Source organism: Cyprinus carpio, chromosome B4 (assembly GCF_018340385.1).
Source record: "Cyprinus carpio isolate SPL01 chromosome B4, ASM1834038v1, whole genome shotgun sequence".
In the NCBI taxonomy this organism is placed as follows: Eukaryota; Metazoa; Chordata; class Actinopteri; order Cypriniformes; family Cyprinidae; genus Cyprinus; species Cyprinus carpio.
In genome coordinates this window covers 22754451-22781796 of record NC_056600.1, presented here as the reverse complement: position 1 = coordinate 22781796, position 27346 = coordinate 22754451, and the positions used below count along the sequence as shown (strand labels likewise).

General features: G+C 38.8%; 1 protein-coding gene across 2 annotated transcripts in view; it reads left to right on the top strand.

Annotated features, from left to right (window-relative positions):
* LOC109102824 (GTPase IMAP family member 8-like) overlaps window positions 1–27141 on the top strand; it is a 55407-nt gene extending 28266 nt beyond the window's left edge. Inside the window, exons 4-5 of one of the 2 annotated variants that reach the window (XM_042722404.1) lie at window positions 1789–1848; window positions 26362–27141. The gene's annotated coding sequence lies outside the window, so the exon portion shown is untranslated. Of the gene's footprint in view, window positions 1–1788; window positions 1849–3245; window positions 3707–26361 lie in introns of those variants that run through there. The other variant, XM_042722403.1, reaches the window with a different exon arrangement.
* The last annotated feature ends 205 nt before the right edge of the window (window positions 27142–27346 follow it).

Below are 27346 nucleotides of genomic sequence, written 5' to 3'. Positions count from 1 at the left end.
GGAATAACCTACCTAACATTGTTCGGGGGAGGCAGACACACTCTTGCAGTTTAAATCTAGATTAAAGACCCATCTCTTTAACCTGGCTTACACATAACATACTAATACACTTCTAATATCCAAATCCGTTAAAGGATTTTTAGGCTGCATTAATTAGGTAAACCGGAACCGGAATCAACTGCACTCTACTGTAATATTAGTCTGATTCACACTTATTCTGAGGTCACCGTAGCCACCAGATCCAGTCTGTATCCAGACCAGATGGTGGATCAGCACCTAGAAAGGACCTCTACAGCCCTGAAAGACAGTGGAGACCAGGACAACTAGATGAGCCAAAGATACCCTGTAAAGACCTTGACTCAGACGACCACCGGGACAAGACCACAGGAAACAGATGATTCTTCTGCACAATCTGACTTTGCTGCAGCCTGGAACTGAACTGCTGGTTTCGTCTGGTCAGAGGAGAACTGGCCCCCCAGACTGAGCCTGGTTTCTCCCAAGGTTTTTTTCTCCATTCTGTCACCGATGGAGTTTTGGTTCCTTGCTGCTGTCGCCTCTGGTTTGCTTAGTTGGGGACACTTCATTTACAGTGATAATCGTTGACTTGATTGCAAATGATTGCACAGATACTATTTAAAACTGAACTGAGCTGAATGATGACATTACTGAATTCAATGATGAACTGCCTTTAACTGTCATTTTGCATTATTGACGCACTGTTTTCCTAATTAATGTTGTTCAGTTGCTTTGACACAATCTGTTTTGTTTAAAGCGCTATATAAATAAAGGTCACTTCACTTGACTTGAGGTTTTACTCTTCAGGTCAATCATATATTCATTAAAAAATCGCTTTGAATAGGGAAAGTGATATCTTTGTCATAGTACCTTTTGAAGTTGCCACAGCCTTTGGCTTTGCATGTGCGGCACTTTATTTGTAACATTTAGTTTTATTAGTTTATTTATTAGAATTTGAAAATTAATAACTATATTGTGATGTCTGATTTTAGTCCTTAAAAATGATAAAAAGTAGTGCTTGAAATGTTCTTAAAAATCGTGGAATTTCATTTTGCAGTTTCTGTACGAACCCTGTTAAACTAATACTTACACGTTACATTCGAAGGACATTACAGTGCGCGATTTAAATTGTATTTATATACAGAGGTATATTAGCAGTGTTGCTTTTCATTTCTTAAACAACCATGTTGATCATTGAAAAAGAAGTACCAGTCAAATGTTTGGACACACGAATGGGAACGTGTCAAACTTTTGTCTGGTACTGTACTTATGATATACACATAGAATATTGACCGGTATACCGATATCAACCTTTTTTTTACTCCCTAATATCGGTATTGGCCTCGGCGTCAAAAAACCCATATTGGTCGGGCTCTATTTAACGTGTTCCTTACAGTCCTTCACTGTAATCTGTGTCCACAGACTTTACAGGTCTTTACCAATCACTATCAGAGCTATTCAACACATTTAAACACAAGTCTCAGTGTTTCTGGATGCATTTTTACTGCTTCTCTTCTTAATTTTCTGCTGTTGTTAAAGCAGTAACAATGTTCTCCAGCAATCTTTTATCAGCTTCCATGCTTTCAGACGTCTGTTTGACCTTCTTCTCTCCTACTCATGTTAATTAACTTCTCTTACTGTTCATTATGATCACGGTCCTCATTCTTATTGAGGATAAAACATCTCATGCATTTGCTGCTTTTAAACCACAAAAACATTTGCTTTAGTAAATGCTACTTGTTTATTTCTAAAATCAGTGTAATTTATTTTCAGGTAGAACTCAAGTGTGCAGAAGGTGAGAGGAAACAGATCTCAAGCTGAAATAAGATGCAGGTTTGTACTATATCTTTATGATCTACTTAAAGAGAGAGTTCACCAAACCAACAGTTTCTGACCAATCCATTGAGTCCTGTAGTATTTATTTATTTATTTTTTCCTACTATGGAAGTCCATTGGGCTTAGCAACTGTTTAATTACCAACATTCTTATATATATATATTTTTCAAAATGCTTATGATTGCGATCAAAAGTGAACCCATCACTGATAGTTTACAGTTTAAAGAGGACATAACACACACAGTTTCTGCCAATCTCATGTTAATCTTGAGTATGAATAGAGCCGAAGAGTCTTTAGTCTTATCAGACAACCCGGTATCATGCCAAAGTATGTAGCAGACACACTGGTCCACTTGAGGATGCATGTAAGTGTCACGCTTTGCCTCCTCTAGGCGTGAAAGTTACACGCATGTATGAAGGTGAAGTTACCAATAGAGTACCAGCAGGGGCGATCATTTTCTCAATGCCAACAACTCTACGGACCAAATAGAAGCGATTTACTGCTTTCTCAAAAAATTCACGTGCAAGGTAAGCATATGATTGTTTTGTCGGTATTAGGTCTTTATTGTAACTTGGGAAACTACGTCACTGCGCATTGTATTCTGGGTAGTCGCGGCCATGTTTGGGCACACGTATTTCAGCCGTCATATTAGTACACAGCGGTAATAAACAGGAATAACAATGGACTTCGAACAATGATCAAGTGTAAGATTACATATAAAGAAAAACCTCAACAAGGAAGCAAAGTAGCGGTACTTAGAAAAAATCAAGACAATCAACGAACTCGATCCGTATGAACACAAAGAGTGGTCGGATGATCTTAACGAGCTGCCGCACGTAACCTTCCCCGATGTATTTTCTTACCTTGTTTGTAGTGTCAGTGCGTACACATCTGAGCAATTTTAAAAAATTATAAATCTCGAGGCCCACCTGCAATTTACAAATGTATGGGTGCAGGACCTTCAGATTTTCCGCGCCAATGAGCAGAAAACGGTTGTTCGCACAAAGGTACGTTATGTAATAAAACACACATTTCTGTCACTCTTAATATCAGCAGCACATGTTAGTCATGAGTTTGATTTTATGTCTGGCTGGCTGCCCATGGGGTGTGTGTGTTTACGGTGTGGGTTGGTAGGGCTGTGCAATTAATCACATGCGATTCAATCTGCGGTAATGAACGCAATAAATTCCTAATTGTCAGTGATCTATGGCTCTGTGTAGTAAATGCAGCTCCCTCTGAAAGCAGGTGATGGAGATTTACTACTAATCACGGAACCGGCTTTACTGATGAGATGCGCATGACAATCGCATGTGATTAATTGCACAGCCCTAGAGATATTTGTCTTATTAATCATTCATTTTGTACTTATCTTAGTGTTTTCTATATATCATAGGTTTTGCACTCTCAACGCCTTAATGAACCTCCGCTCAAGCCATGGGTAATCCTTGGCTCCAGTGGCCAAGTAGAGTGTGCACACTGCACATGCATGGCTGGCATAGCAGATTCTTGCACACATGTTGGGGCTCTCCTTTTTAAAATCGAAGCAGCAGTTCGGATACGGGGGACCAAGACTGTCACTGATGTTCCAGCCTACTGGATGATGCCCGCTAATGTTGATAAGGTCCAAACAGAGGTGGGCCACAAGATCGACTTCACCACTGGTGCAGCAAAGAGAGTGGCACTTGACAAGTGCATCAGTGGAGAGAGGGGAATGTCAGGGATACGTACTCGTTTAGGCTCCACGAGTCATTGTGCACATGAGCCCACACTTTCAGACCTGTCACCCCTGCTTCAGATTTTGCACACTCACAGCAAGGCCGTTTGTCTTTCTGGGATGGAAGAGTATTACCATCATTATATCGACCCAGTTAAGCCACATGCAGTGCCAAAGTCCCTACAGCATCTTCGTGACCCAGGAAAGGATGGATGCGATCTGCCCATCCTGTTCCAGCATTGCAACACCCTCACACACCTGGTAGCAGTAACAGAGACACAGGCAGCTGCAATTGAAGCTCAGACGAGACTGCAACATCGATCATCTGTCTGGTACACATCAAGAGCAGGAAGAATAACAGCTTCAAATATGCATGCCGTTATGTCCGCTAGTGTTGAGAAACGAGCCACATCAACTGTGTCAATAGTGTGCTATCCCCAAAAAACAGCAACCTCAGCTGCCATCAGATGGGGTATAGACAATGAAGGAACAGCAAGGCAGGCCTATGTCAAAATAGCACCACCTCACCACACAAACCTAAAAGTGGAGCAATGTGGATTTATCATAAATCCATTATTTCCTGAGGTTGGGGCATCACCTGATGGCCTCATTCACTGCACATGTTGTGGGAAAGGCTGTGTCTGGAAATCAAATGCACATTTAAGCACCGCAACAACATCCTGCAGGCTTGTGCAGATGACAGCACTTTCAGTCTCCAGGTAACTGATGGGAAGTTACACTTGAAACAGACACACATGTACTACAGCCAAGTACAAACACAGATCTTCGTTAATGGGTCACAGTTTTGTGGCTTTGTTGTGTGGACAGAGAAAGACTGTGTTGTGGTTCAGGTCTTACCAGATGTAGACTACTGGACAACACTTCTAAAGAGGGCACAGGAGTTCTTCCACAAAGTTTCACTACCTGAGCTTGTGTCTTGTTACTATACTCAACAAGCCTCCACAAAGACACCTGTTTCAACAGAGTTACAGCCATCTCACACAAAAAGAACAAGAACGCATACACATGAGAACATGCAAAGACTCTGGTGCATTTGGAAAGGGCCTGAAGACCAGGATGACATGGTGGCTTGTGACAATGAGAATTGTGTAGTCCAGTGGTTCCACCTCAGCTGTGTGGGACTCAGTCAGGCACCTTCAGAAACTGAGTCATGGCTTTGTACCTCCTGTACACACTGACACATTGGAGTGTGTTTTTGTACTTATAGTTGTCTTGAATTAATTATTTTTAATAATTGTCTTTCTATTTACCTTTTTTTACTTATCGCATTATCTATGTTCTTGATACTTGGATACACTATTACATGTTACACCTGTTGTATTTGCACAACATTTACACTGAACTTCTAACTTTAATTGTTTTTCTATTTAACTTTTTACTTATTACTAACAATGTTCTTGATACTTGAAGGTTACTTACATGTTACACCTGTTGTATTTGCACTACACTTGCAATTGTTTTTCCATTTAACTTATTGCATTATCTATGTTCTTGATAGTTGAAGGTTACACTGTTGATACACGTTACTCCTGTTGTATTAGCACTACAAGTGTACTGAATGTATAAATTAAATAATTGTTTTTCTATTTAATTTTTTACTTATTGCCTTACCTGTGGTCTTGATACTTGTTTACCTAATTATCTTTTATGTGTTACACTGCCCTTTTACCTGTTTTATATGTGTTACTGTAAACTGTACACATTTACCTCAGTCTGTTATGATGCACAAATAAAGAGATACAGAATTGATAAATTTTGCCGTTTATTATTGTAACAGGTGGTATGCAATATGCATAACACTGATAATGCAGGATATGCATGTGTATGTATTTACATGTGTGTGTGTATACAGTACATGTTAATATTTCTTATTTATACACAGGTATGCATGTGTATTTATATATACACTTAAATATACACAGTACACAAACATTGATAAACACAAACTTTGATTTTGGATGTGATTAATTGTGATCAGATAATTTGACAGCCATAGTTTATGGTTTCATGACAACGCAGGGGCACATATTAGTCAGGGCACAGCATACAGTCACGATCTTGTTGTTGAAGCTGATGGTTTTCCTTCTTACTGCTGCTAACCAAGCCATGCGACACCGCTTTGTTAGCTCGGAGACCTGAGATCAAGGTGCTGTTTCCAGGCGGGAAAGCTGAACAATCGCACTCCATTTGAAATTATTTTCCCATGCCGTTCATGAGTGCGAGTATGGCAGTTAATTACACAAGCTTTCGCCATTGTAACATATTTTTTTTAGCTGTACAAAGCAAACAAAACTGTTTATTATCAATCCAATATAGTACAGTCGTGGCCAAAAGTTTTGAGAATTACATAAATATTGGAAATTGGAAAAGTTGCTGCTTAAGTTTTAAAATAGCAATTTGCATATACTCCAGAATGTTATGAAGAGTGATCAGATGAATTGCATAGTCCTTCTTTGCCATGAAAATTAACTTAATCCCAAAAAAACCTTTCCACTGCATTTCATTGCTGTCATTAAAGGACCTGGTGAGATCATTTCAGTAATCATCTTGTTAACTCAGGTGAGAATGTTGACGAGCACAAGGCTGGAGATCATTATGTCAGGCTGATTGGGTTAGAATGGCAGACTTGACATGTTAAAAGGAGGGTGATGCTTGAAATCATTGTTCTTCAATTGTTAACCATGGTGACCTGCAAAGAAACACGTGCAGCCATCATTGAGTTGCATAAAAATGGCTTCACAGGCAAGGATATTGTGGCTACAAAGATTGCACCTAAATCAACAATTTATAGGTTCATCAAGAACTTCAAGGAAAGAGGTTCAATTCTTGTAAAGAAGGCTTCAGGGCTTCCAAGAAAGTCCAGCAAGTGCCAGGATCGTCTCCTAAAGAGGATTTAGCTGCGGGATCGGAGTGCCACCAGTGCAGAGCTTGCTCAGGAATGGCAGCAGGCAGGTGTGAGCGCATCTGCACGCACAGTGAGGCGAAGACTTTTGGAAGATGGCCTGGTGTCAAGAAGGGCAGTAAAGAAGACACTTCTCTCCAAAAAAAACATCAGGGACAGATTGATCTTCTGCAGAAAGAAAGTATAGTGAATGGACTGCTGAGGACTGGGGCAAAGTCATATTCTCTGATGAAGCCCCTTTCCGATTGTTTGGGGCATCTTGAAAAAAGGCTTGTCCGGAGAAGAAAAGGTGAGCGCTACCATCAGTCCTGTGTCATGCCAACAGTAAAGCATCCTGACACCATTCATGTGTGGGGTTGCTTCTCATCCAAGGGGAGTGGGCTCACTCACAATTCTGCCCAAAAGCACAGCCATGAATAAAGAATGGTACCAAAACACCCTCCAACAGCAACTTCTTCCAACAATCCAACAACAGTTTGGTGAAGAACAATGCATTTTCCAGCAAGATGGAGCACCGTGCCATAAGGCAAAAGTGATAACTAAGTGCCTCGGGGACCAGAATGTTGAAATTTTGGGTCCATGGCCTGGAAACTCCCCAGATCTTAATCCCATTGAGAACTTGTGGTCAATCCTCAAGAGGCGGGTGGACAAACAAAAACCCACTAATTCTGACAAACTCCAAGAAGTTATTATGAAAGAATGGGTTGCTATCAGTCAGGATTTGGCCCAGAAGTTGATTGAGAGCATGCCCAGTCGAATTGCAGAGGTCCTGAAAAAGAAGGGCCAACACTGCAAATACTAACTCTTTGCATAAATGTCATGTAATTGTCGATAAAAGCCTTTGAAACATTTGAAGTGCTTGTAATTATATTTCAGTACATCACAGAAACAACTGAAACAAAGATCTAAAAGCAGTTTAGCAGCAAACTTTTTGAAAACTAATATTTATGTAATTCTGAAAACTTTTGGCCACGACTGTACATACAGCAGCGTCCATATCCCCAAGTCCCAAAATGCATTGCGTTGCTGACGTCACGTTCTCAGACTCTATTAACTAGTGTCTAGCTAACGTCATATTTACATGTGTGGACTGTAAAGCTTTTTGCAAATATAACACAAAATAAATCAACAATAATAATAGTATTATTGTGTTTTGATTAAATAAAATAGTAACCTATTTTGCACTGCCGGTTTTTAGCACTGTTTATAAAGCGCGTCAGTGAATGAATAGTCACAGGTTTTTTTGTTTTGCCCTGTAATCGAAATCTTTTATATAATATTACAGTTATTTATTTGCCCATCTCATTTTCCCCGCTGCTTGATATGTTATGCGCACTTCCATTAAAGTTACAATCTTTCTCTGCATCCAGTGTACTTTATGTTCTGGTATGCAGTCCTATTTAAAAGTGTCATAAGCTTGCAGTAATTAGATAATTATTCTATAGGCTAAACAATAATGTCAGTCATTTCTATGAATTCTGATGAACTTCATTCATCCGGTTTACTTACGAAATATTCATTGTGCAATAACAGCATCACAATTACCTTCTTTATTTTGTTGCAGTTTTGCATGTACAATATATGACAAATCCAGCAAGCCTTGCTGCAAGAGTTTTAACTGTTTTTGTTTTCCTTCGTCCTACAGCTCCTGGTCTTAAACACCACCTTTCCCTAGTGTTACCTCCATCTAGTGTTACCTCCACCTAGTGTATACCTCCACCTAGTGTTACCTCCATCTAGTGTTACCTCCACCTAGTGTATACCTCCACCTAGTGTTACCTCCATCTAGTGTTACCTCCACCTAGTGTATAACTCCACCTAGTGTTACCTCCACCTAGTGTTACCTCCACCTAGTGTATACCTCCACCTAGTGTTACCTCCACCTAGTGTTACCTCCATCTAGTGTTACCTCCACCTAGTGTATACCTCCACCTAGTGTTACCTCCACCTAGTGTATACCTCCACCTAGTGTTACCTCCATCTAGTGTATACCTCCATCTAGTGTTACCTCCATCTAGTGTTACCTCCATCTAGTGTATACCTCCATCTAGTGTTACCTCCATCTAGTGTTACCTCCACCTAGTGTATACCTCCCCCTAGTGTATACCTCCACCTAGTTACCTCCACCTAGTGTTACCTCCACCTAGTGTATACCTCCACCTAGTGTATACCTCCACCTAGTGTTACCTCCACCTAGTGTATACCTACACCTAGTGTATACCTACACCTAGTGTTACCTCCACCTAGTGTATACCTCCACCTAGTGTTACCTCCACCTAGTGTTACCTCCACCTAGTGTATACCTCTGTGATGATGATCGGGAGGATGACATCACCAAAGCGCCCACTTAATATCTGACTGTGTTGTGGCTATGGGGGAGGAAGCAATGTGTTTTTAAGTGTTCATTGACAAAATGTGTAGGGTTTATGTCCCATGGACTGTGATTATCAAGAGCTGTGTGAACGTCCCCTAGTGGCTAGCATATTGTAAGTGTTGCCTGTAAGTGGTGGAGGCAATAATAACGAGATGGCTTGTTTCACAGTACTTTATTGTATAGCATAATTTATTCATTTATTTATAAGTATAGTTGTTGAAGATGTGTAGACCAGTCTTACCTGTCAGTTCCAGTTTGAACATGGAGTGTGCCGTTTGCGGGTGTAGCGAGTGACATGATGTATTTTGTATCATTCCATTTTCTAAATGGGGGGCTGCTGGGAGATGTGGTAACATATCGGTTATATGAATAAGTCTGTTTCAGTGTAGTTATGCGGTATATAAGAGGTATTTTTCTTTGTATTAATGTCATTTCTTTTTGTATTTCTGTTTCGAGGGAATGTGTTCTGTGAGATGTACATTGGGATAGGTGCTCCCCCATGATTGGTTTGTGCCATTATTGTCTGGCGGGAAAATATCCTATTAATCAGTGTGTTTGTGGTTGTAAGGGGGTGGGGGCAGAAGTCAGAAACTGTTTGACTTGAAGTACATGTCTGCTGTGAGATGTGTATGAACTGAAAGAAGTACCCCTGCAAGTGGTTTGAGCTGTAGGTTTTGCTGCTGACAGCATTTTCTTTTGTGTTTTGTAGTTTCAGTGCTTGTTTTGTTGTATTTTTTGTTACTTTCTTTGTTTTTCTTTTTGTTCTTTTTGAAATATCACTCTGAAATCATCACTGATTTGTGGCATGTCTCTAATAAATTTGAGCAACTGGAAAATTACCCTGGTGTACTGAGCCTTCCTAACTCCTTCCTGGCCTCTCAGTTTAGTCCTCTACAGTGTATACCTCCACCTAGTGTTTACCTCCACCTAGTGTATACCTCCACCTAGTGTTTACCTCCACCTAGTGTATACCTCCACCTAGTGTTACCTCCACCTAGTGTATACCTCCACCTAGTGTTTACCTCCACCTAGTGTATACCTCCACCTAGTGTATACCTCCACCTAGTGTTTACCTCCACCTAGTGAATACCTCCACCTAGTGTTTACTTCCACCTAGTGTTACCTCCACCTAGTGTTTACCTCCACCTAGTGTATACCTCCACCTAGTGTTTACCTCCACCTAGTGTATACCTCCACCTAGTGTTACCTCCACCTAGTGTATACCTACACCTAGTGTTTACCTCCACCTAGTGTTTACCTCCACCTAGTGTATACCTCCACCAAGTGTTACCTCCACCTAGTGTATACCTCCACCTAGTGTTTACCTCCACCTAGTGTTACCTCCACCTAGTGTTTACCTCCACCTAGTGTATACCTACACCTAGTGTATACCTCCACCTAGGGTTACCTCCACCTAGTGTATACCTCCACCTAGTGTTACCTCCACCTAGTGTATACCTACACCTAGTAAATACCTCCACTTAGTGTTACCTCCACCTAGTGTATACCTCCACCTAGTGTTACCTCTACCTAGTGTTACCTTTGCAAGAAAACAACCAGCTCTTTTAATACTGTAGTATTAACTATAGTGAACTGATGAACTGTAATAAATACTATAGTATACTTTAGTTTTTACCACTGTAAACTGTAGTGTATTGAAGTATAATATAAAATATAAACTTAGTACAGCATTGGGTAAAGTAATTTGTTTATATTACTATATTGTTGTAATATTACCACAGCAACTATAGAATTACCACAGCAAATTAATTCAAGTACTTTATTACAGTATTGTTCAAAAACACTGTATTTACTATAAATTACTACAGTATTTTTTCATGTGGGATATGTTCATACAGAATTTGAAGCAGGGATTTTGTTTCCCATTGTTCTCCTGTTCTTCTGTTAAGTGGATTGAAGAATAACCTCCATTTCACTTTATTGATCCATTAAACATGCAGTAAGAATATTCCATTACTGTAAGTTTTCTCTCACTTTTGTGTTAGTAAACTAAAAGCTGCTAACAATTCCAGATTATCTGCAGATTATGAGGGGAAAAAAACGTTTAAGAGAGCAATGGAATTGTTAGAAATGCTAAATTGTCATGTCTATTATAGCTTTAATTCACTATACAAACACTGTATTACTGGGTTTCTCATCTCTGGCCCATAAGATCCAAACATGATCAAACACACCTGAATAAGATAATCAAAGTTTTCAGGATTACTAAAGAGGTAAATGCAGGTGAATTTGATCAAGGTTGGAGCTAAACTCTAAAACCCATCCAAAGTGCACACACACAGCAGTAAACACACACACACCGTGAACACACACCCGGAGCAGTGGGTATCATTTATGCTGCGGCACCCGGGGAGCAAAGAAAGAAAGGAACTACAACTGAGTTCAGACACAGCTTCACTAAAACCTGACAAGTTAACTCAAACTGTTTGAGGCAACCGATTGCCTTAAACCATTTAAGTTTTAAGACTAACAGTTATGAGTACTCTGAACTTAATTCAGTTGAGTTCACTGAAAGAAGATATACATTGCAATTACATTTACATTTAGTCATTTAGCAGACGTTTATATCCAAAGCGACTTAAAAATTAGGACAATGGAAGCAATCAAAAACAACAAAAGAGCAATGATATATAAGTGCTATAACAAGTCTCAGTTAGCTTAAACGCAGTACACATAGCAAGGGCTTTTAAATAATATAAATAAAAAGAAAACAGAATAGAAAAAGAATAGAGCAAGCTAGTGTTAGAGGTCTTTTTTATAATTGTATAATAAATGAAAAGAAAATAGATAGAATACAAAAAGATTAGAAAGGTAGTTAGATTATTTTTTTTAAAATAGAATTAGAATAGTGAGTGCAAAAGTTAGAGGGTCAAATAAAGATGGAAGAGATGTGTTTTAAGCCGATTCTTGAAGATGGCTAAGGACTCAGCTGCTCGGATTGAGTTGGGCAGGTCATTCCACCAGGAGGGAACATTTAATTTAAAAGTCTGTAAAAGTGACTTTGTGCTTCTTTTGGGATTGCACAATCAAGCGACATTCACTTGCAGAACGCAAGCTTCTAGAGGGCACATAAGTCTGAAGTAATGAATTTAGGTAAAGGGGTGCAGAGCCAGTGGTGGTTTTGCATGCAAACATCAATGCCTTGAATTTTATGCGAGCAGCTATTGGTAGCCAGTGCAAATTAATAAACAGAGATGTGACGTGTATTCTTTTCGGCTCATTAAAAATTAATCTTGCTGCCGCGTTCTGGATTAATTGTAAAGGCTTGATAGAACTGGTTTGTTTTTATGTGATTATTGAGTTGTTGTGGTGGTGATTGGACAGGGAGGGAGCTTGAACAAGGAATTGTGCAGCATGTTCCGAAAGAAAGGGCCTGATCTTCTTAATGTTGAATAAAGCAAATCTGCAGGACCGGACAGTTTTAGCAATGTGGTCTGAGAAAGTTAGCTGATCATCAATCATAACTCCAAGGTTTCTGGCTGTTTTTGAAGGAGTTATGGTTGATGTGCCTAACTTGATGGTGAAATTGTGATGAAACGATGGGTTTGCTGGAACCACAAGCAGTTCCTGTCTTGGCATGGTTGAGTTGAAGGTGATGGTCCTTCATCCAGTAAGAAATGTCTGTTAGACAAGCTGAGATGCGAGCAGCTACCGTCGGATCATCAGGATGGAATGAGAGGTAGAGTTGAGTGTCATCAGCATAGCAATGGTATGAAAAGCCATGTTTCTGAATGACAGAACCTAATGATTGCCATGTAGACAGAGAAGAGAAGTGGTCCAAGAACTGAGCCCTGAGGCACCCCAGTAGTTAGATGTTGTGACTTGGACACCTCACCTCTCCAAGATACTTTGAAGGACCTATCTGATAGGTAAGTCTCAAACCACTGGAGTGCGGTTCCTGAGATGCCCTTTGTCAGTAGGATTGAGAGGAGGATCTGGTGGTTAACCGTGTCAAAAGCAGCAGATTGATCAAGCAAGATAAGTATTGAAGATTTGGATTCTGCTCTTGCCAGTCTTAGGGCTTCAACATCTGAGAGCAAGGCAGTCTCAGTTGAATGTCCACTTCTGAAGCCAGATTGGTTGCTGTCAAGGAGGTTGTTCTGTGTGAGAAAGGTAGATACTTGGTTGAATACAGCTCGTTCAAGTGTTTTTGCAATGAAAGGAAGAAGGGAAACTGGACTGTAGTTCTCTAAAAGAGATGGGATGAGATGCAATTAAGTGATTAAGTGATTGAGTGATAATTGTGAATTAGTGATGAACAGCTGCTGTTAACAAACAAAATCACTGAAGGAAAGAGAAACACAAGAACTACTACAACTGACTTCAGACACAGCCTTAGATAAAATCAACTGAAATAAAATACATTAAATCTCTCAAGATCTGATTAAACAACCCCACAAACAGCATCACCAGCTCCACTTATTAGTAACCAGACTGACTTTATTTCTGTCAGACGTCTACAGAAGATCTTATTGAGAATTAACTAAGGTTTAGATGTTGATTTATGTTTTCATTTGAAGTAACCATGTTAGAGATCAGTGTTTGCTTTAGTTGGGCTCTTGACCCTTGGTTTCTGTTTTAAGCCCTATTCGGACAGGACTAGTTTTCTAAACTACGTTTGAGTTTCGATTCTTACCACCTGACGTCTGCGATTTTCATGTACCAATTCGGACGGGACTAACATCTCTGTGTTTATTACAGAGGTAGGAGGGTCTGTTTTGTGCATCTGGGCGTCACAGAGATCACGCGCTCTGTATGCGTGTATTGCATATAACGTTAGTCATTCGGATTGATTACCATTAGTATTATTACACAATAAATACTAAATAGCTAGTATAGCAAAACCATGTTAATGTGTGGTTTCTTTAGTTTAACTTGTTTTTTGTTTTTGTAGTAGGCTAAACCCACGTTTAATTTTCATAAAGGTACATCTGTAATTAAAACATTATGTAACTGAGTGCATAATGAACGTGAGTAATCTTACCTAATGCTGATATTACAATAGCCAGTATTAACAGTTTACGTGATCTGGCTCTTGATTTTATTATTTTTTTTATTATTATTATCATTTCTTTGCCGGGAAGCAAATATATCAAACATGCGCACGGTAAGAGCATATACGGTAATTCACGCTGGCCAAAACAGACAAGGAAACGCGTTGTGAAATAAAGTATTACCGGCAATCACAGACATTTGCATTCGGACGGGATTCGTTTTCTCAGAGGATCACTGAGTTTTCTGAAAAACAGTAGGTAATTTGCTCTGGTACTACAACAGAGGTTGTGTGAGAGAAACACAGACGTGGCAGATTCGGACAGGATTAAGATCACCAAGTATGTCTGTGAAACACAGATTTCTCTAACGACGCCCTGTAAAACTAGTCCCGTCCGAATAGGGCTTTAGTTTATTTTTTCTCTGGTTGTTGTAACCATATGTTTCTAAAACATATTTGTTGTAACTCAAAAGCCCAGAAGAAATATTATCAGGTGTTTTACACACACACACACACACACACACACTTAGAAGCTGCTTTTATCCAAAGCAACTAACAGTGCCTTCAGGCTAACATTTTTTACCTAGGTGTTGGTTGTTATACTGTATGTTGGTGATGACAATCATCTATTATTGAACTGTTTGGAGTCTAATCTCTGATGAAATAGGTGTTGTGTAATTAGTTGGATTGATTATAGTAAAATTGATTCTAAGAGCCAGTGGTTCTGTGATAATCAATTAATATAAAGGACTTTTCAAACAGTTTGGTCTTCTATGGTGTCAATTGGTCACACACAGACATCAATAATCAGCATATGAACCTCAACAATTTGCATATGAACCTCATATGCAGCAGAGCATGCTGGGAGCCATGGATGAGTTTTGTACTACAATAGTACCCAGCATGCATTGCAGCATGTTTTTTTTTCGTCACCATTGTTGAGGTTCATATTCTGATTATTGATGTCTGTGTGTGACTAATTGCTGCCATAGAAGAAAGATGTATGTACGCAAAGTGTTCAGAAAGTCCTTTATATTAACTGATTATTACAGAACCACTGACACTTTGAATGGCTTTCATTATAATCAACCAAACTAATTATACAACACCTATTTAGTCAGATTATAGACTCTGAACAGCTCCATAATTGATGATTGTCATCACCAATGTGCTGTATAATAACCAATACCTGATAATATTTTCTCTGGGTTTTTGAGTTACAACAAACATGTGGTTACAAGAACCAGAGAAAAAATACTACTAAAGCAAACACTGATCTCTAACATGGTTACTTCAAATGAAACAATAAATCAACATCTAAACCTTAGTTAATTCTCAATCAGATCTTCTGTAGACGTCTGACAGAAATAAAGTCAGTCTGGTTATTAATAAGTGGAGCTGGTGATGCTGTTTGTGGGGTTGTTTAATCAGATCTTGAGAGATTTAATGTATTTTATTTCAGTTTATTTTGTCTAAGGCTGTGTCTGAAGTCAGTTGTAGTAGTTCTTGTGTTTCTCTTTTCTTCAGTGATTGTGTTTGTTAACAGCAGCTGTTCATCACTAATTCACAATCAGCACTTAGTTAATCACTTGTCAAAACAATGTCCCAACCTTGTCTAAACAATGTCCCAACCTTAACCTAGTCATCACAGCATCTTCTCTCCTATTTCCAATTTCCACCCTTTCCTCTTTAACATTTCTCTGAACTTGATATAAATGCCTCCCTTTCTCCTCTCTTTCCCACCTATCTTGCCACCTTTTATTGATTTTCTCCCATACTATGCATTTGACCTCTGTTTTACTTATATTAACCTGCATCTCGATGTTCTCTTTTGTTAGTGCCCTTTTAGCCAGCCTGTCCGCCATCTCATTACCCCTAATCCCAACATGTGCTGGGACCCACATATATCTTACCTGATTTTCCTTACTAACTATTCTTGTGTTTAATTGAAGCACTTCATACAGGATATCTTGCCGAGCTTTTGAATGGAATGACCTTAAACTCGCTAAAACTGATAAAGAGTCAGAGCATATCAATACCTTTCCCAGCCCTTCCCTTTCCACCCATTGCAAAGCAATTAAAATTGCCATCATCTCTACTGTATATACCCCTAATTTATAAGATGTTCTTTTGCTAATTTCTATTTCTTTTCCTGGAATTGCCACCCCAAACCCTGTTTTTCCTGTTTCTGTTTTTTTTTTTTTTTTTTTTTGCACCATATGCATAAATTTGTATGAATTCACTATAATTACCTCCTACTCGATTGTTAAATATACTTTTCAAATTAATTTCATCCTTTGCTTTCTTTTTCTCCTCAAGCACAAACCAGTCTACCTCAGGCCATGCAATCTTCCAAGGGGCAATCTCAGGACAAACTACTGTAGGGCTTATTCGCAAGTTAAACACTTCTAACTCTTTTGCTATGCTGTTTCCAATTCGACCAAAGTTTTCCTTTAAATTTCTTCCATTTTCCCAGCACTCCTGCAATACTGCTTTTGTGGGTTGAGAGTCATCATGTCCCTGCAGTCCTGCCCAATAATTTGCCATCAGTTGAATCCTCCTTAATTCCAGTGGCATTTCGCCCATTTCCACTTGTATAAGCAGGTACTGAAGAAGTCTTAAAAGCACCACAGCAAATTCTTAGTGCTTGAGTCTGAATGACCTCTAATCTCTTTAAAAGAGACTTCGCTACAGACCCAACCACTATTACAAGAACCAGAGAAAAAATACTACTAAAGCAAACACTGATCTCTAACATGGTTACTTCAAATGAAACAATAAATCAACATCTAAACCTTAGTTAATTCTTAATCAGATCTTCTGTAGACGTCTGACAGAAATAAAGTCAGTCTGGTTATTAATAAGTGGAGCTGGTGATGCTGTTTGTGGGGTTGTTTAATCAGATCTTGAGAGATTTAATGTATTTTATTTCAGTTTATTTTATCTAAGGCTGTGTCTGAAGTCAGTTGTAGTAGTTCTTGTGTTTCTCTTTTCTTCAGTGATTCTGTTTGTTAACAGCAGCTGTTCATCACTAATTCACAATCAGCACTTAGTTAATCACTTGATTACTTAATTGCAAAGTTTTAAAAAACTGACTTTAGACACGGCCTTAGATGAATGACTCAAACGGTTTGAGTTAAGTTACTTGTCGGGTTTTACAGTGTACTTGTATTATTGTTGCTTTAAGATTCTGTAGGTACCAGATTAATGACCAACATAACCTTCAGAAATCAACTGAGCAAATGTTTCTTGGTGTTCATCAAAAAAAAAAAAACCCAGTCTTTATAATCAGACTGGTATGTTGACAATTCATCTAATATATTTGTTATGTGTATGACTTGCAGATGTATTATCTGGATTATTTTGGAATTAACATATTTTCAGGTCCTTAACTTTAAAATGTCTTCCTCTTCATTTTACAGATATTAAGCCGATTATGCCTTTTAAAACCTGTTAGCCTGCACCTAGATGCCAGCGTCCTCAACTCCCCTTGTTTGCACGTGTAAATATTTACGAAAAGATTAAATGAAATGGGACAAATGTAATCTCGACAAACTATATATCATTAATAAGATCTAAGCCTCAAGCATCAACGACAGATCGCTGTTTTTCAATGGAAAGCTTTTAAAGAATGTATTTTCTAAATTTGTGTAAGCAGTTCACATCAAAACATGAAGAATAAAAACACAGTACATACTGGATTCGTTGTAATAACGAGTCATAAACACATCCACAGCTGTAAATCCTGGTTCAGTTAGAAAGGTAATGGTCCACTGAACGAAATCTCATGGAGCACGTTTAGTCCAACGGAGTAATAACGTTGTAATATAGATGATAATTCCTTTGTTTACATTTCAGTTCTTCAGGGACAGAATTGTTTTGTGTCCATTATGGAATAACTCACGCTCAGAAACTGCGCCTTTGTAGTAAAAAAACGGCATGGTTATGTAGCGTACAGTGTCACAAAAAGAATGAGACGATCCACAAAGAAAAAAGTGAAAGATAGGCGGAAGATTGTTTATTTGAATTCTGGCGCTCTCTCGTGACAGCTCGTGACGCTCGCTCTGACGCACCTGTCAGCTGATGGAGGCGGAACTTCTTCTTCTCTTCTTTTCAGTTTAACGGTGGTTGGCATCCAGCTTATTGGTGCATTACCGCCCCCTTCTGTTCCGGAGTGTGGATCAGATTATAGGTTTTCGTACTACAACGTATCACTCACATTGTCCCCTAACATTAATATCCACACACACACCATGCATCAAATCCTGCCTAAAACCCCTGCTTCCCTTAAAAAGGTAATCAATATTCTACTCTATGCCCTACTTACTGTGCTTAGTTACCCCTGTAATGTGATCTCCTGGACCCCAATCTCCCTTAGTTTATTCTTCATTACCTGTCTCTGTGTTTCATATCTCTTACAAGTCATGATTATGTGCTCCACTGACTCCTCTTCTCGACATCCCTCACACAATCCTGTCTGGTGCTTCCCTATCATCTTTAGTGTTTTATTCAGTAAACAATGTCCCAACCTTAACCTAGTCATCACAGCATCTTCTCTCCTATTTCCAATTTCCACCCTTTCCTCTTTAACATTTCTCTGAACTTGATATAAATGCCTCCCTTTCTCCTCTCTTTCCCACCTATCTTGCCACCTTTTATTGATTTTCTCCCATACTATGCATTTGACCTCTGTTTTACTTATATTAACCTGCATCTCGATGTTCTCTTTTGTTAGTGCCCTTTTAGCATGATTGTGGGACTTTTAATTACCCCTAATCCCAACATGTGCTGGGACCCACATATATCTTACCTGATTTTCCTTATTAACTATTCTTGTGTTTGATTGAAGCACTTCCTACAGGATATCTTGCCGAGCTTTTGAATGGAATGACCTTAAACTCGCTAAAACTGATAAAGAGTCAGAGCATATCAATACCTTTCCCAGCCCTTCCCTTTCCACCCATTGCAAAAGCAATTAAAATTGCCATCATCTCTACTGTATATACCCCTAATTTATAAGATGTTCTTTTGCTAATTTCTATTTCTTTTCCTGGAATTGCCACCCCAAACCCTGTTTTTCCTGTTTCTGTTTTTTTTTTTTTTTTGCACCATCTGCATAAATTTGTATGAATTCACTATAATTACCTCCTACTCGATTGTTAAATATACTTTTCAAATTAATTTCATCCTTTGCTTTCTTTTTTCTCCTCAAGCACAAACCAGTCTACCTCAGGCCATGCAATCTTCCAAGGGGCAATCTCAGGACAAACTACTGTAGGGCTTATTTGCAAGTTAAACACTTCTAACTCTTTTGCTATGTTGTTTCCAATTCGACCAAAGTTTTCCTTAAAATTTCTTCCATTTTTCCAGCAGTCCTGCAGTACTGCTTTTGTGGGATGAGAGTCATCATGTCCCAGCAGTCCTGTCCAATAATTTGCCATCAGTTGAATCCTCCTTAATTCCAGTGGCATTTCGCCCATTTCCACTTGTATAAGCAGGTACTGAAGAAGTCTTAAAAGCACCACAGCAAATTCTTAGTGCTTGAGTCTGAATGACCTCTAATCTCTTTAAAAGAGACTTCGCTGCAGACCCAACCACTATACTCCCATAATCCAACACCGATCTTATCAAGGCCACATATACCCTTTTAAGAGATGAACGACTGGCTCCCCACTCTCTTCCTGTCAAACATCTCATCATATTAATTACCTTTTTACATTTATCCTCAATTTTTCTTTATTTGCTCTGCAAATGTCAACCTCGAGTCAAATGTCAAGCCTAAAAATTTAAAGGATCCTACCCTCTCTAATTCTCTGCCATACATTCTTAACCATCTATCTTCCTGAATTATTTTTCTGGTAAAAAAGACTGTCTGAGTCTTTTCTATTGAGAACCTAAATCCCCATTCATATCCCCATTCTACCACTTTATCAATTGCTTTCTGAACCTTCCTAATTATGTACTCTGTATTCCTTCCTCTTTTCCACACTGCTCCATCGTCTGCAAACAAAGATGTTCCAATGTCTTCTGTAACATTTACAAAGACATCATTTATCATAATAATAAATAACAGTGGACTTATTACACTTCCTTGGGGTGTTCCATTCCCAACCTCATATTGGCTTGACATTTCTGCCCCAATTCTCACTTGAATTTTCCTGCCAAACAGAAAGCATTTTACCCAATTAAATAATTTCCCACCTATCCCCATTTTATTTAGCTTGATTAATAACCCCTCCTTCCACATCATATCATAGGCTTTTTCAATATCACAAAAATACTGCCACTACGGTGTCTTTATTAGTTTGTGCCTTCCTTATTTCAGTCTCTAATCTTACTACTGAATCCATTGTATTCCTTCCCTTCCTAAAACCAGGGGCGTGTCTAGAGCATTTTAAATGGGGTGGCCAGTCTGGGGCACTGGCTGAAAAGAGGGTGGCCGGGGGGGGGGGGGGGGGTCACATTATGTAATTATATATATAAATGTTTAATGTTTTTAAACATTTATATATTACATCATTTTAAGAGTATAGGGTACATGTGATATTTAAATCAGAAATCAAAGGATTGCTTTGTCGAGTTTATATGTATATAAAAAAAGTTATGTCGATTTCCTGAACCTGTTCAGATGACCGACGCAATTTAGACTTGATCTGCACGTCGTATAGACGTCTCATGTTTGTTGGGTAGAGCACCCTTGCTAATTTTAAAAGCACCCTCAGTGATTATTCATGGAACCTGATTAATACGCTTTTATTGCAAAACTATATACAAAAACAACAAAATATAAATGCACTTAATAAAACAATTGAATAAATGCATATTTATAAGTTAAGCACTTAACTAAAATAAGTAGGCTATTAATAAAATAAATAACTAGTGAAGGCTGACTATAATCAGCTTGCTTCCATTTAATGAGATAAGCCTACTCCTCATCTGAATTAGAAAAAAAAAGCGCTTCTAGTCTTCAGTGATGCAAGAACGTTTGAGCATACACGTAATCTCTGAGCAAAAGCAGAGCCAATTCATAGAAGAACAATGTATATTTAAAAGCACACATCCAGTTTTGTGTGAGTGAAGGAAATCCACTTGCGAGTGGAGATTCGTGCTCGCGCATTACATGGATCACGTAACATTATGCGCTCTCGATATGTCAAATATCACACTATAGAAACCGCCTAAAATTAAGTATAAAGAGGAGAAGAAAGCGGCCCTAGGCAGCTACACATGCCAGGATCCGCCACTGCCTGATGCAGTTAGAAATTTACTAAAAACAAGTCTATCGCAAGACATCTGGTGGGGGGGCACCTGGGGTGGCCAGCCAAATTTCAGGGGGGGCCGGTGCCACCCCTGGCCACCACGTAGACACGCCTCTGCCTAAAACCACTCTGACAGTTTACCAATAAACCTCTCTTTTCTCCATTACATATGACAATCTATCTGTTATCATACCCTCCATTATCTTACACAAGTTAGATGTAAGGGCAATTGGTCTGTAACTTGTGGGTTTAGTTGGATCTTTGCCAGGTTTCCTTATAGGAATCACTACTGCTTCTTTCCATGCAATTGGCAGTTTTCCCTCATTCCACACTTTATTATATAACTCAAGCAACTTTAACAGTGATCCTTCCCCAAAGTGTTTTAACATTACATAACACACCTGATCTTTCCCTGGGGAAGTAGGTTTTGCTCTACTAATCGCTCTAACCATTTCCGCCAGAGAAAAAGGCTCATCAATAATGCCACCAATCTCTTCTTTCCTATTTAGAGCATTTACATGTTGGCTCAAAGTTACTGACCTTCTCCTTCTCTCATCTTCTGACAAATTTTCTGAACTGTGTATCTTTGTAAATGATTTTGCCATAATCTCTGCCTTTTCCAGATTAGTGACACTCATTTCCTCCTCTAATATCAACACTGGATATTCCCACTGCCTCCTATATCCACCCATCTTCTTTATCATCGACCATACCTCGCCCACAGGTGTTGATCTTCCAATTTCATTACAAAAATTCTTCCAACTTACCCTTTTTGCCTGTCGTATAGTTCTTCTCACTTATGCCTGTGCCTTCTTGTACTGAATTAGACTCTGCATGTTATGATTCCCTTTTACTAGTCAGAATGCTTTATTTCGTTTTCTTACCGCTTTGTGGCATTCCAACAGGGCACCTGTTTTCGATTACCTCTGTTTTTCCCCTTAGGAATAGCTTTCTCTGCAGCCATAATAGTTGCTGATGTAATTTGCTTATTTACATCTTCTATATTTCCAGCTATATCAATCCTTGTCATTGTTTCTTCACTTATCTTCTTAAATTTATCCCAGTCTGCTTTTCCAAATATCCACCTTGGGATTCATTCTTCTACCCTTACTTCTTGTCTCCCAACAACTCTGCATAGGACTGGTTAGTGATCACTACACAGTGTACTTGATGTCCAGACCTCCCATTTACTCCTTCCAGCCAAAGTGTTAGACACTAAAGTTAAGTCTAATGCAGATTCCATTTCTGTTACTAAGTTTATCCTAGTTCCACTTCCATCATTCAAACTGACCAGTCCTCTTTCATCCACCAGTTCTTCTATAGTCTTACCATTTGCATCTGTTTGTACACCCCCCCACATAGAGCTATGAGCATTGAAATCTGCACACCAAATTACTTTTTGTCTATCCTGACCTTGAATGCTTAATAAGTTATCAAGGAACAACCTTTTACATGGATTATAATAGTTGATAACGCTTCCCCCTTTTCCCACACCTCCACCACTATGTATTCCTGATTTACACCCAATTTCTAGTAACCTATATGGCAATCCCATTTTAATACATGTAGCACATCCTCCTCCTCCTACTCCATTAGTTCTATCTTTCCTTAACACTGTGTACCCATGTATTACAAAATCAAGATTTGGTTTAAGCCATGTTTCCTGAATACATAACACATCTGGTTTCTCTTCTAATTCATTTATGAAATGCTTAAATTTTTGACCATTGGCCATTAAGCTTCTAGCATTCCATTGTAAAATAATTACCATTAGAATTATTACCCAACCCATGGTGCTTCTTGGCTTGACTGAATAGTGAGGTTCTCTCTCACTTCTTCCCATGTCAGTCCTACTAGTCCTAAGTGGTTAACTGCAGCTTTTAACTATCCAACTGAATTTTTTCATTTTTTGATTTAACTTCTGCCGTACTATTAATCACCCCTGCTATGAATGTAACTAAATCTCTTTTTTCCACGTACATTCTTTCATTGGTTCTCTGATTTTGTTCTTGCGCTACCATACCTTCTATCTCTCTTACACCATTTTCTTTCTCTTTTGATGCACTTACAGCTTCAGCATAGGATATCCTTCTCTTCATTTTTAACTTCTGAATTCTAGTCTCCTGTTTCATAGTTTCACATCCTCCATATGCCACATTGTGGGCTCCTCCACAGCTGCAACACTTCCTTCAAACTCTACAGACACTGATTCACTGTCTCTCATCACTCCTTCCTTTGTTGTTTTCAGTCTTTGTACATTAAGTACTTTCCCTCCTTTTATATTTCTTTTTAATTCTTCCATACTAACACTTATTGGCACCCCTATTATCACTCCAGTGCTTCCGCCTCCTATCCGAGCTCCCACTCTTCCCATATTTTCCACCTTGCATTTTCCAATTTCTTTAACTTTTAGCACTATCTCCATTTGCATTGGATCAGCACACCTCACCAATTGATTGCCATCGTTAAGAACCTTTGCATATTCTATATCCCCAATCTTGTTAGCCAGAGTTGTTGTTAACACCAGTGGGTTAACCTTCTTCATGCTCCCCTGGTTCTTCTCATTAAATCTGATAATGACTACATATTTTTCCTCTCTTTCTCTCTGGACCATAGCTTGTCCATCCTCACTTTCTGCGCTATCATCTTGCTCATTTCTTACTCTTTTATTCCCTTTAGCTCTTTTGTCATCCACCCGTCTCCTATTTTCTTCCCATTCATCTTCTTCCCCTTCATTATAATCCATATTATTCTGCCCACCTACCTCTAATCCATTCACGGAACAGTCGTGCTCAACATCCTTCAAATTCCGCTTCTCCTTTCCACTCCACACACCTCTGTCTGTTTTGCAACTACTACCGGACAGGGAAACCATCAACCCGCCACCCCCGACAGAGGCGGAACTTAGCGATCGCCTTTTTCTTAATTTTTTTTATTTTTCAACATTTTTTATATATGTGTGAGTGTGTTTTATGTTGAATGTGCCTGTATCTGCATGATTACCATCTGTTTGAGTGCAAATCAGCTCGCTATTGCTGTGTAATCACGGGTATCGATGTGAACGCCGTCTATATGAATAGAGTGCGATTTATTGACTTTATGCCGCATTTATATGATTACCATCTCTATAACTGGCCATCAGCACGTGATAATTGACTATATGACCAGAATTCATTGTAAATGCTGCATTTCTAGCAATCTCAGGATGTTCTGTAATTGGCATACATAGTTAAATCTTTTTTATTTTTCTTATTTTTCTTACTCAAATTATTCTTATTGTAGCTTTCTAGTGCTCAAATAAATCACTTATTTGATGTCTAAGTTTCTGTCTATTGTTTTATAATTGAAAAAACTATGCAGTGGTATGTTTAATGACTAAAATAGTTTGTAGAACCCTTCAATACAGTTGGTAAATGTTTTTTTTCTGGGGGGGGGGGACTAGACATAGTCTCAGAAAAATGGTTGCAGGAATCTCATTTTTCATGGTATCTCCTTCAGATTTGTAAGGAGTGAAATTATTTCCTTATGAAATTAATTCTTTGTGAAGACAAACATTCAGGAACTCCCGCAATGCAAATGCAAATGCAACAAGACAATGGGCTTTGATCTCCTCGTGGAGCCAAACAAACAGATAGGAAGATCTGGAAGAAAGACCATTTGCTCTTTGGTACCTTCACCCATCCTTCCCCCCAGGGCACATGGTCCAAGCAACTAAAAGTTGTTACGCTCACATAAAACATTTACTATATCTTCAGGATTCATGATTGTAAACTTTTCATGTTTGGTGTCATTTTAAAGGTCTTTGTGCGATTGGTAAAATGGTCTCAATTTCAAAGTAGTCACTTGTATTATAAGAAAGATTGAAAACTTTTGTAGAATTGTGTTCTGCTGAGGTGGTTGTTTGTATTTTTAGGGGTATTTGAGAATTTTGTTGTATTGTGTTGTGTTGATTTGATGTGACCACGGGAACCTAAAAAAACCAGAAGGTCTTTTATGTTTTTACAGCTGATTTGAAGATTTCTTTGTTGTCTGGTCTGAGTATTTAAGGAAAGTGACAAAACACTACTGCACGATTCTGTAGCCAGAAAGCCCATAGTGTGGAGTGTATTTCATATGCTCCATACTATGTATCTTTCTGAAGTCAGGTATACTATTATTTATTCAAAAATGTAATTGTGTTAAACACATTGTGCCTACAGAGCACACTGTATAGTTGTTTTGTGCTACTACATGTACACATTGGCTAGTTAAGTTTATTCTCTAAAACACCTGAGTGCTTTGCTATGCATTTTAGACCATGTGTCTTAAATTAGGATAACTGTTACATGTGTGACTATGTTAAATTTGTGTGCCTCCTGCATGGATCACTTGGCCATTCCCAATATGGCTACAGTGTCTTTGTGAAGGAGCAAAGTTGCAACACAACTACAATGTGATTTACAATTACACTATCCTTTCTAAATTGGCTTCTAATTATTTTCATTATGTAATTGGCATGATAAATTAGAGATTAATAGATTACATTAGAGATAGATTAAAGCGAAGGTATTACCTCAAATCTGTGTTCAGGATTGTTCATATGAAAGGTTTAATAGATGGAGCATGGGGCACATCAATTGAGTCCATTTCGATTTCTGACTATCACTGTCTTAAATAAGTTGCAGTTTTCGTAAATGTATAAAAACTATGCTTTTTGTTACGAGTAAGCAGGGCGCGACCGACTTAAAGGTAGATATTTACCCTGGATCCAATGTTAAAGATCAGAACTGACGAGTTTGTGTCCGGGAAGAGCATTCAGTCGGCCGAAATGCTACTTCTAAAGCGATACCGGGTCTGCAGTGAACGAATAATCGAAAGTATGGGATTTTCAGAATACTCAAATATCTAAATTAATAAACAATCGATATCTGTGATCAGCTTTTGATAGAAATATTGCCCAAATTTAATGATCATGTGAAATTGGAGTCAGATTAAACATGGAGCTAGACTAAAATTCAAACTAAATCCTGATAAATTCAGAAGCGCAAATAAAAGACCGAATATCCATTAAACCTTTGACCAGGCCGCTGGTTTTCTCTTTTTGGGCTGGCGGGTGGATCCTTACAGATTTGAAATAGAAACTCATGAGACATTTGACTTTCAACCCATTACTTTTATAGATTGCTCCAGGACAGATTTCGTGTATTTTTAGTTAATCAGTTTTTTGTTTACATTTTGCTTGTCAGGAACTCACCGTCACAGCCACCCCAATCATCACCTGCACCTGATTCTCATCAAGCACGGTTCCAATCACCGGAGTACTGAGCACCTGCACCTGCACCCAGTAATCACTCACTCACCAGGATAAAGACACCTTCACCTCAGTACTCTGGTGTCCGGTCTACATTTAACTACCCATTGAACTGGTGCCCGACTGGTTTCTACTGACCTGTCTTTGCTATGTCCTCAGATATTCTCACGATGATCTCCTGTGAACTACATAAGCTGACTCTCCATCTGATTATCCCCAGAGCTCTGGATGTTAACCTCTCAACAACCCAACAACACCTTGTCACTGAAACAATAGTAAATAAACTGTTCACTTGCACTTATCCCTCCGTCTCCATAGTGGTTTGTGACAGTGCTACACTAAGGATTACTCATTATTAGGACAAGTCATTTTGACCAGCAGATCTTCATCAGGCCTACACCACTTGTGAGGTAGACTGATGTGTTTAAAGACTTAATCAGCTGAGGAGGCGTTCTTGAAATAAAGAACAAGGGAGATCTTTAGTATGTGGGGGCCTTCTTAACGTCTTATACCTTAATATACTGACTTTTTAAATCTGTTTTTCACCAGGATTTGGGAGGTACATACACTACTTCTGTTTTACACGCCTGCTGTTCAGAATGTACAGGTCAAATTTGTATTGAAGAGATGTTATTTATGTTCCTTACCACGAAGATGATGTTTGATGTGTACATGTCAAAAGTGCGGCTTCAAGAGGAAAGAATGACTGTGATGAGGGAGATGAGTACAGCACTGCACCTACCTCAGAAAGCTGGCTGGGAACATCATGAAATCTTCTGGCAGAAACAGTGGGAAGAAACTAACTTTTCTTATACCTTCTTGCTGTGTGAAGCTTTTGGGGAGACTACTCTTATATATCCTTTTTATGAACGTAGTCATTTGATTAATGTGTCTTTTTTATTTTATTTTCTCTGGGTCAA